At 39.2% G+C, this 12,096-nt stretch overlaps 1 protein-coding gene across 26 annotated transcripts in view; it reads right to left on the bottom strand.

The window, feature by feature from the left end:
* The window catches only part of LOC108443646 (neurexin-1a-like), a 537,123-nt gene that overhangs the window by 74,894 nt on the left and 450,133 nt on the right, over positions 1–12,096 (bottom strand). The gene's annotated exons all lie outside the window — the stretch shown is intronic.

The raw sequence follows: 12,096 nt of genomic DNA, 5'->3' as shown, positions 1-12,096 counted from the left end.
TTAATTATCTTACACCTACTCTGTTGAAAAATGAATAACTTGAACTTCACAGCCATTTTAACTGGAAATGAAATAAACGAAAGGCGGTCTCTGAATTTCACACAGTGCTGTATTAGCTTTGCAGTCAACCACCTTTACCCAGCAGCCCTTTAAACCATCACGTTCTACTCACCATCTAACGGTTCCAACCCCTCGGAGCGCTCCACAGACTGGAGATAATTACTACACCACGTCCTCTGAGCTTTAACTTGTTAATGATGATAGGTGGAAGGCAGCGAGAGCGTATTAAGCTGAAATTCTTATTTAGGCCGGAAGATAAGCCTGTTATGTCTCTGTTACATTTTTTTTTCTTTTTGAATGTGTCGAAATTAAAGAGGCGCCAGGAACAAGGTCGTCTAAAAATAACACCAGCAGCGACAAGGAAACACATTAAGGCTGCGAGCTGTAGCATGAAATTCAGGAACATGTGCAGACATGTTAATATTTTGAGCAAAATATGTACAAATATATATTTGTTAAAAATCAAAAACAAACAAACTACAAAACACTTGCCATGCTACGAACATGAAATCTATGCAGATGTGCCATGTATACATTTGTGATCAAATGGTGTGGCAAAAGACATTAAAATGTAATCAAATCAACCTTACAGATCAGTGAAAAGACATTAAGTGTTTATATATATATCACACACACACACACACACACACACACACACACACACACACACACACACACACACACACACACACTCACCAGCCACTTAATTAGGTACCTTGCTAGTAAAAGGTTGGACCCCTTTTGCCTTCAGAACTGCCTTAATTCTTCGTGGCAGACTTTCAACAAGGTGCTGGAAACGTTCCTCAGAGATTTTGGTTGGTTATCTTAGTTACTGTTGCCTTTCTATCATCTGGAACCAGTCTGCCCGTTCTCCTCTGACCTCTCACACCAACAAGGTATTTTCATCCACACAACTGACCGCTCACTGGATATTTCCTCTTTTTCGGACCGTTCTCTGTAAACCCTAGAGATGGTTGTGTGTGAAAATCCCAGTAGATCAGCAGTTTCTGAAATACTCAGACCAGCCCGTCTGGCACCAACAACCACACCACGTTCAAAGCCCCTTAAATCCCCTTTCTTCCCCATTCTGATGCTCGGTCTGCACTTCAGCAAGTCGTCTTGACCACCTCTACATGCCTGAATGCACTGAGTTGTGGCCGTGTGATTGGCTGATTAGCTATGTGCGTTAACAAGCAATTGAACAGGTGTACCTAATAAAGTGGCCGGTGTGTGTGTGTGTGTGTGTGTGTCTATATACGCATTATGCACTGTTTGGGTGCAGGAGCCAGTATTTTAATTTCTATACAGGGCTACTATGTAGGGTGTAGGCATTTGAGATTCAGGCTCTAGCGTGGGAAAAGGGCCATACGACCCTGTTAGATTGGTGCTAAATAAGACTGAAAATCTTATTAGAGGTGCTAATAGAAATCAGCATTGCCACTGTGGTGGTAATTTGGCAAACAAAAATGTTGTGCCCTGCTATATGTCATCATTATGTGACAAACGTATTATGATGGAAAAATAAATATTCCTTTCAGCTGTCCATGGTTGTTTGGCAACAGTTACATACTCTAAAAATACATTTCATTTTTTGCTATCTTGATTAGTATTAATAATAACAACTATTCATGAATATGCAACTTATTATATTAAATATCTTTGTGTATTCTGTTGAACGTCACGCAATAAATCACTTAAGCATGTGCATTACAGAGATTTTGTGGTCATGGAAAAGGAGGTTTTACTTCACGATGTGCCTAACAACACCCTTACCCGTGATACGCACACTGTAATGCATGGCCTCTCGTGGCTTTTTGCTTTCTTAAATAGCTTTACGCCTTATCGTTATGTACTGAACTATTTCCCAATCTGAAATTTGACAGCAGCCATACATAGTGCTTTTAGTGCCAACGATCAGAGACCACGTTTACTTAAGGGAGCCCTAAAGGTGAAATGAAAAAGCACAATATTGCCAGGACAGTTTACAAGTAAGGAAGGTACCTGACGCATCATCATGTCTTAAGCAATATACTTTGTTCAAAGCCACAGTTTTTTGTGAAAAATCTTTATGTGTAGTGCACACATCTCTTTTCAAAGTCTCAGTGCTCATGGTAACTGTCAATTATACAGTTCCTACTCTCACTACATGCAATATCAAACATTTCCTCACTGTCCCAGCCTCAGCGTAGTCATGCAAACTGCAATACGTGTTCAGTTCTAGTGTTTATGGTAGTTGTAGCCCATCAGAAACACTATAAAAAGACTTCTAATGCATCAAAGTACCTCTCAATCTGTAATATGCCACATGTACTACCAGCTATTGTCTGGGGTTTTATAGTTCACCTGCTGGAAAAATATTTGGTCTGCCTAAAGATGTCTCTGCTGTGCCTACTGCCTTCGCTGTCTATCTGTTTTAGAAGGTAAAACCCACATATTATATAACGGCTTATCCACATCGTAAAATCTGATTGGATGAGCCACATTCAAGGACATTGTCTACCATCACACAAAGGCCGAACTCTGTAATACTGCACCACGTCCCCAAAAATCCTTGTGCTGCTAATAGACTAATCTTCTCCCATTGACTATTGTGTGTACTGACGAAGTAGAACCCAGTTTTGTTTAAACTGAGGGGCTTATTTTCATAGATACTAGGCTGATCAGCTAGCTAACATGCTAGAAGAACAGGCTTTGAATTAAAGTACTTACTATACAATTCAGTGTAAAACTGCAATATAAAAGGAACGAATATGTCATTTGAAAGTCTTACACACTTCAAATATCTGTATTTCAGTCAGATCTGCATTGAATAGCATTAAACCCAGGCTGAACCTCTATACTTCCTATACAGGGGGCTTTGTAAGTTATGAAATTTTGGCTTCTATATGCAAATAGTGCACTGTTTGTACACTGTGGGAATTTGGCACACAGGCCTGAATCCTAAATGACTTTTTGTTAGATACATTATTCACTTTTTGGGTGCAGAAGCCAGTATTTTAATTCCTACTTAAGCCACTATGTAGGGCTTAGAGAGGCTTTTGAGATTCAGCCTTTAGCATTGCAAAAGAGACATATAACCCTGCTAGCTTGGTGCTAAATAAGCCTGGAAATCGCACAGAGGTGCTAATCATCACTGCCATTGTGGTGGTAATTTGGTGAGCAATGATTTATTTTTAATTAAACACTGCTATATTATAATATGTCCATTGTTATATGTCAAAAAGGTGAAAGGTTCATAAAAGCACTGCAACATATAATCTTAGACAGCTGGATATGCTTGTCCTCTTTCAGCTGTCTGTGCTTTCTTGGCCACAATAATGTACTCTAAAACTACGTTTCTTATCTCGATGATTATGAATAATAATAAATAATTACGAGTATTAAACTTGTCATATCAAATACCCTTGTGTGTGTGGTCATACTTTATGCAATAAACTCTTAAGAACGTGGATTACAGCGATTTTATCATGGACAGGGGGGCCTTATAACACCCTTACTTGTGATAAACTCACTGTAATGCATGGCCACTTGTAACTAATTGCTTTGTTAAATAGCATTAAACTTTACCTTAAAGTACTAAACTGTTTCCCATTTTGAAATATTTAACAGAAGCCACACACAGAAAAGTGTCAGGGTGGATCCGTTCGTGTCTTTATTGCATTGATGCATAACACCAAGTGCTAACAGAGCCTCTTTGCAAGGAATATGAATTCCTGTGGAGGTAAAAAAACACCTGAACATTTTGTAAAATGAATATTAATATTTTTATGCTCCGCTTCTGTTTTTTCACTGTTAAAATGACACACTGTTCTACTGCTTAGGACAGGCAGCTCAGAAGAGACATTTCATGCTCCCTCAAGAACCTTTCAATGGAGGGTTCCTTCGTGCAGAGGGGTTCTTTGGAGTGAGGCCATAGAAGAACCACTTTTGGTTACCTTAAGAACCTCTTAGTGGACAGTTTAGCTCTTTAATGAAGGCACCAGTGTGGACAACCTTCCAAAAATGTAAAGGTTCTAGAGCAATTCAAGTTCAAGCCAAGATATACTGAGGAATCTTTCTTCATAAGAGTGAAGTGCTGTATTTTCCAGAAGGTTCAGATGTTTCTCTTTGAGACATTTTCTGTCTATTTTAAACATGTCTTTCTATATTTTATTCCTCCAGCAGAAAAAAGTCAAGAAAAAGCCAACTTAGGCAAGAAAAAGGAAAAAAGTCAAGAAAAAAGGTAAGAAGTGAAATATAAAATGACTGAATTAGTGTTGATGACATGCTGTGGATCACAGACACCCTCCTCATGCCTTAATTACTTATTCTCTATGATCTTCCTTGTGCTTCTGTCAAATTAAGACATTTTAAATCCTTTACTGTCGGAATATATTTAGAAAAAGCATCCTGTATCGGTTTCTCTATAGTACGAAGGCCAAAGCAATTAGGTGACCTAGTATTTGGGCAAATTTTAAATGACCTTTCAGAATTGAGCTGCATGAGTCTGGACAAATAATGAATTTTAGCCTGGAGAAATGCTTGAGGGAGCATTGGATATACTGCTGCAGCCTCACAATAACCCATTTCGGTCCAAATAAAGCTCCTTATTTAATTCAGCTCGATTGTGAATTACTTGCTGGCAATGGTTTGGACGTTTCTTCTCTGTAAACATTCTTGCATCCCACAAGCTTGGTATTGCAGTGCTAATGACAGAAGGAGCTTGACAGATAAATTCAGCTCAAGAGAATAAATTGATGACAATTTTGACCAATCAGAATCAGAGCAGGTTTAACAGGCCTAATAATATTTCACTAATACTGAGTTTGTCTTGGAGGCAGCTCATTTTGAGACAAACATAATAACAAGCAATTGAACAGACTATAGAAGATGTACACCAAAACATTGAAACAACTTGCAGAGGTGAGGAACACTGATCTTGTAACACTTGCCCATTTCAGGGTCTGGGATATATTTGACGGCAAGTAAACAGTTGGTCAGATCGCCCTTGCTAACCACTGTCCTCCATCAACGGCGCCTACAAATCCCAAATTGCCAAAACTGGACCAACTTGGTACAGGTGTGCTGTTTACCTGGGGAAATGATGGCACTAAGATGCAGTGTGGGAAGCAGACAAACTGGTGGAGGGAGTGTTACGCTCTTCACAATGTTCTGCTGGGAAACCCTCTGTGCAGGCATTCATGTGGATGACATTTTGAATTGTGCCACCTACCTAAGCATCACTGCAGAGCAGGTAAACCCCTTCATGGCACCTTATTTCCAAATGACAGTGGCCTCTTTCAGCAGGATAATGTGCCCTGCCACACTGCATACATTGTCTGGGAATGGTTTGCGGAACATGTTGAAGAACTCAAAGTGTTCCTTTGGTCTACAACTCTTCCAGATGTCAATCCAATCCAGCATCTGTGGAACAAAAAGTCTGATCTGCGGTGGCACCGCCTCTCAACAGGACTCAAAAGCTCTGCTGCCAACATCTTGGTGCCAGATACCTCAGGGAACCTTCAGAAGTCTTGTAGAGTCGATGCCTCAGTGAGTTGAAGCTGTACTGACAGCCAACATCATCATAATGGCATCATAATCATAATGTTTTGGCTCGTTGTTGTCTTATTATTATGCTATAGAACTATGGTTACTTCGTAAACCATATGTCCAACTTAGTTGTAACTATCTCATAAATATGTCAAGCATTTGCATGAGATTTTTAATGCTTTATATTAAGCTCCATCTTAAGGAACTGAAATGTCCTCCTGGTGTGGGTTCGTTGGTTTCATCATGTTTACTGAAGCAGAAATGCTACTAGAATAGTGCTAACAGTGCCTCCTTTTTTGGGAAGCTAAATTACCATAGAGAAAACAAATCTGAACATTTTGCAAAAACATTAATATTCCAAAGTGGGAATGTGCTCTCTGACTTCAGTACTCACAGACAATCACATGCATGAAATTCCATTACGGCTGGTTAAACCACTGCATGGGCAAGAGAAAAGCTGTTATTTTACTGAATAAAAAAACCTGCTCAACTGTAAAACTTGCCCATGTTGCACAAATTCTTGGTGAAGAGAAATCCCTCTTTGTGCTGGTGTCTCAAACTAATTTAAAGTAGCAAACAGATTTGGGAATGCTCTTGGCACATTAGCTCCATTGGATTTCCCCTGCTACCCATTACTTTTGGCTTCTATAGCTCATCCCAATTAGACAAAATGGAATGAACTATCTTTGAATTTCAATTTTCATCAAGCGCACATTCAAAATGTTCAGCAGTGAATGTTTTCATGTGACTGGCCAAAAGCTCTGAGCAAGCTCAGGAGCCACAAAGAGAGGCCCATTGTGTTTGTATTTTTCTGTGCAGAACTTTAACAAAGTTTTATTTTTGCTTCTTTTTTACAAGAGATAAAAATAAACAGGGCAAATTGCTCTGAGAGGAACAGAGAAGACTGAACAGAAGGTTTTGGCCACTGGATGCTAACATGGAGAGTATAGCTTATGGCTAATGTACTTGCAGAAAACAACATTTAAAAAGGCCTTTTAATTATTCATATGTTCTAAGCATTTCAGGTGGATTCAGAATGAGAGAGAGCGAGACAGAAAGAGAAACAGGAGTCTGGCGTTTTAACTGTGGCTGTAAGTTACAGTCACCAGAACTATTAAACAGCACTGCACAAAAGTCAACCTTCATTTCATTTCCAGTCAAAACAGCTATTAAGTACTAGATATTCATTTTGTAGGAGACGTTTATGAGGAGATTAGAAATAAGATGGTCCATTTCCATGTAGGAGAAAATCGACGGAAAACAAGAAATCGGAAGTTCATAAAAGTGGAGTTCAAAACTTGACTTAAAAATACTCCCGTGTGCCTCCTAACGTGGAATAACATTTATTACCTCATTATCTTATATTCATACTAACATAATCTATTAAAGATTTAAAGTATAATATTTTTAAGGTCAGTTTTCTATGTTAGATGGCATCATTTATTTCTGATTCCAATAAAAATCTTTTTATTAAGTTCCTATTCCACTGCATTCTGTTGTTTTTCAAGCATCGTTCCACCTCATCCAATTAAAGAACCACTAAGGAATCTTCATTCAAGCTCAGGTTTTGCTTTCTATGCCCATCAACCACGATTAGCTCATTCGCATGAGTGTTTAAGCATTGTTTACAATGGTGCGATGGGCTTATTTACCTTTCGTTTGTTGCTCCTCATTGCTCTTATGTAGCTCAGTAGGGGAAATTTTTGTTCAGTCATTAACATCCTTATTGACATGCAGATTTGAAAAGTTTCCCATTAAGATGTTGCCCCTGAAAGCTGTTCTCACGCCTTCTTCTCATCAAGTTTATGCGACACTCCAGGGCTGAGTGACTGAAAAGATTCTCACGAAAACGTGGTTAAAAAAGCATGATGAGAAAGTTAAAGTGACACTGATGGGATATAGTGGTGATGACCTGTGACAAAGTGCTGAAAATGAGTCTCCTGGCCTTATGGGACTGGCTCTACCACATGAAGAGATACAATCCTAGACTTAAATTTCATCCAGGCATGGGCCTAATGAAATGACCGATCTATACTACATCAACAAATGCATTTTTGGAGCAGCTTTTCTACTACCTACAACAATAAGATCCATTATATTTTTCTGGACTGGACTTTTTTTCTGCCTGATATTTCTCCCCAGTTCCCACCTGCTTGCTAGGTCTTCCCCTATCATACAACACTACCAGGCTGAGAGAGTGAAGGCTAGCACATTTATCTTCTGAGATGCATGAAGTACCACTGCATCTTTTCAAACCTCTGCTAACATATTGTCACTAGACAGCTTAACGCGCTTGGAGGAGAACACTAAGCCAACCGACACCATAGAAGACCTAAGTTGTGTGCTTGACAGCAGCAAAATGTCTTATTAGGTTGGATAAGAATGTTTCCAAAGTTCTGTAATGCTTGTCCAACATTGTGTAGCTACGAAAGAACAGGCAGGTCAATTACGACCAAACGAAGAATACAAATGCATTCACAGAATAAGCCAGTCAACTATAATGACAGAGATGGAGGGGCAGACTGCCTCACCTAGCCCTAGAGAAGCTTACAAAAATAGGACTGCAACTAGAGTATTAGGCTGGTGTCTTTCCAAACACCAACGGCCAACATCTTGCTAAAGTGCTCCAGAGTACAGGATCTGCGCACTACTATTGAAAAAGAAGAAATAATATTGATCATTTTTAGAAGGTTACTAATATTACATCAAATATTCTGCATGCAACAGGATTATCGCAATTATACAGCACAAAAGCATGAACAAAATTATGTTGAGTTAGTTGTAGGGCTGGGCAATATGATTCACTATTGGTGTCATAATAATACGTCACATTAGGCTTTTCTAAGTATACGAGTCGTATCATGAATATTTCTACAACATTAAATAACTGCATGTAAAGATTTAAGCCTGTAGACCAGCTATGCATTCAGGTCAACTGTAGATCAACTGGTACTAGTATTTTTACTAGTAAAAAATTAATTCTTAATATAAGGAGTTAAATTCTCACCAGTAAAAATCTATTTTTGATAGTGAGAATCACATTTTTGACCAGTAAGAATAAAATTTTTGATATTAAGAATTAAATTTCCACATGTAAAACCAACATTTTTAAAAAGAATTGAATTCTTCTTACTTACTGAAATTGATTTTTTTTGCAGTGATAATTCACAAGTTTCTCTCTTTATCTTAATAGGGAAAACATTAAGCTGTGCACCGGATAAAATTTCCCATTAGTTTGGACGGGCATTATCTCCAGCGCTCTGTACGTGATGTTATATTTTTGCCTCATCACCCAGTCTTAGCTTAAAACACCATGGAACACAACTATAAACTCAAAATGAACTGCATTGCTGAAACTAATCTTCATCTCTTCCTCTGTCAAAACAACTTGAAAAGAAAGAAATCAATACATGAAGGAAGACTGAAGTCTGTGGAGACCCAAGAGGGTTCATGAAATGGCGATTCAATCAAGTTTAAAGATAAATAATAATTCTATAAAAAGCTTCACCAAAAATATATACACTGTTGTACCATTCAAAGGTTTGAAGTCAGCTTTTAAAATAACATAAAACCAGTTTTGTTGCAGATACATGAAATAATTCTAATATGCTTGTTCTGTGCGACGTCAGAGGTCTGAAATAATAAATAGGAAGGGGAAAATACAAAACACTGAATCCAGAATAATGAACAGAGCAATAAATGACTCTAAAGTGATTCCAATTTTCTCAACAGAATGTAAGGCTGTTTATATGGTGGCCTACATTTAACAGCATGACTGTCTCTTTGGCTTCTGATCAAGCGGAACCTGCCCCCTCCTCCCATCCAGGCCCCCTGAGCTTGAGTGTATTCACCCCGGAGGCAGCCGACGCTCCAGTCCACCCAATGTCCTGCTCCATCAGTTTGGCATGAAAGCGATTCAATGCTCATTGCATGGGAGGGATTGGGTGCTCGCTACTCCACCAACAAAAATTCCTTCCCTTTTGTTCAAAAACATGCAATCAGTAGAAACCTGCAAGTGCAGAGCAGTCAAAGTGCCACCGGCTCCAGCTCTTCAATGTGTTCCTTGAAGCATGCGGTCAGTTAAGGCCCTTTAGGCCATGCAGCCTGACATTTTTCGCTCCATAGCAGCAACACTTAAGGACGTCCCCCGCCCCCCCACCCCCCCAGGACAGAGAACACCCCACGACTCACAAGAGGGCCCGCTTCTAAAGCTAACGGACCCCCCTGCCGACACTGATTTGCTGACCCGAATGAGTTCTGTATGTCCATTTCCACTTAAACCCCTTCCTCAGCACAAAACCAAGCAGGTCACTCCAAAGCAATAAAGCAATTGTTCCGAAATTGTATCCCAAATGAAAGGAGCACGCTGGCCAGCGCAATGAAATAAACCAGGTCATACAGGTGGCCATTTTTTACAGTGACCTAGTACAAACAAATGGTGTAGACAGCTCTGCTCTGGAAAAATACAAAGACTGGAACATGCAACATGGACAACTGACAAAGACATGCCTCCATTTCTTAAAAACAGAGCAGGTGTTTGGCTTGGATATATGGTTCTAGGTAAAGCCCTTTTTAGTGGTGTAGAACATTCAAATTATTGAGTTAAAATGAATGTTCTTCACACTAGTGGTCTGCTACTCAACAGAGCCTGACAAAATATCGAGTATATGTGTGTGTGTGTGTGTGTGTGTGTGTGTGTGTGTGTGTGTGTGTGTGTGTGTGTATAGACAGGGCCAGACAAAATATCAGGTTTCAGGTCATGTTTGCGCAAATTTTACAAAAACATTATCAACAATATTGGGTCAGGCTTGGAGTTCTGATGAGTATTTTTAAGTTTTATGGAAATTTCATTCATCATCATAAATGGCCATGGCCCTCTGGTGGCTCTAAAGTTTATTACACATGTCAATAAATTAATAATAGCTCATCTAGTGTGCACTGAAGTCCCTGAATTTACTAAGTAATAAGCCTTAATGTGTAATAAGCCTGGGACTTTGTGTCTGTACAAATTCTATTCACTCTGATGGATATTAATCTCGTATTATTCTCTTTCTAATATTGTCATATTCAAAAGCTCTGGAGTTTGAGGAGTAAGTGAATGTCTACCTGAATAAAACTGGGGATGAAGTTCAACAGTTCAAGAGTCTCAGATCTCACCATGGATGATGACTTCACATCTTCAACAAGCTATGAGTGACACCAAATTACAACATGATTTTCTTATTTACAACAATACCTGTGACTTCCATAAGGGTTAGCAGTTGCCTTGGGGGGGGGACGCCTGAAGCAAGGACCAATCACGCACTTTTCCGTATCAAAGTTTGCTAGTCAATAACATTATTCCTGCTTAATCCGCCATGGACATCAGCCGTCATGAACACCACCGTTCTTCTATTCATATGAAACGCACAAAATGGTCAATATCAGCGGCATCTCCTCCAAATCCTTGGCATGTATAAGAGGATTAGCTAAAGATATGATTGCCTAAATCTGAGCCAACTCACTGCTACGGTAACCACAAGCTTCCTGTTCTTATCCTGCTCTTCTTTTCAGGGGAGTGTTTGGAGCCCCAGTTCACGAATGTGTGATGGTGTAAAAGTTATGAGACTGGCTCTACCACAGGAGATAGAACACATATGGAGCTTCTGGAGTATGATATGGCTACAGGTACCATTCTCAAGCCTCCCATCTCTCAAGCCACAAACGATGGCAAATCATCATAACATTCATATATGACAGTTCTCACGGCCTTGTCTATATAAGCAAATTATCCTAATGATTATTTCAATGAACATCAACTTATTATCAACTATTGCTAGCCAGCATTGTGGTTATCTATCATGTAGCCAGCAAGCTCACATAGAGTATTAGCAAAACATGTATTTTTAGAGTTTTGTATTCAAAAGACTGGTCAGAAGCATCAATATTCAATATTCATATTTAATAAATAGAACACAAATAACTATCATGAAAGATACAGTACAAACACTAAATTACTAAATATAGCTAAACACTAAATTATGATCAGCAGACTTTACTGCTAGCTTCCTGCTAGCTGACCTTAATCCAACTGTTAGCTTACTGCTAGCTAACTCCAAACCTACTACTAACTGCTACACAGCCATAACCCTACTTCTACCTTACTCCCAACTGACCTTAACTCCTCTGATAGTTTACTACTACCTAACCCTAGACCTACTACTAACTGCTACACAGCCATAACCCTACTTCTACCTTACTCCCAACTGACCTTAACTCCTCTGATAGTTTACTACTACCTAACCCTAGACCTACTACTAACTGCTACACAGCCATAACCCTACTTCTACCTTACTCCCAACTGACCTTAACTCCACTGCTAGCTTACTACTACCTAACCCTAGACCTATTGCTTTACTGCTAGATAGCCACAATTAGGCTATTATAGAAGGCAACCACTGTAGTTTATGGTAATATTGTTAACAGAAGAAGCCAAAGGAGAAAAAAAAAAACTTTGAGTAATCTGGA

This window comes from Pygocentrus nattereri, chromosome 22 (assembly GCF_015220715.1).
Source record: "Pygocentrus nattereri isolate fPygNat1 chromosome 22, fPygNat1.pri, whole genome shotgun sequence".
Taxonomy (NCBI): Eukaryota; Metazoa; Chordata; class Actinopteri; order Characiformes; family Serrasalmidae; genus Pygocentrus; species Pygocentrus nattereri.
Note: the sequence above shows the minus strand (reverse complement) of the source record. Positions and strands in the feature narration are given on the sequence as shown.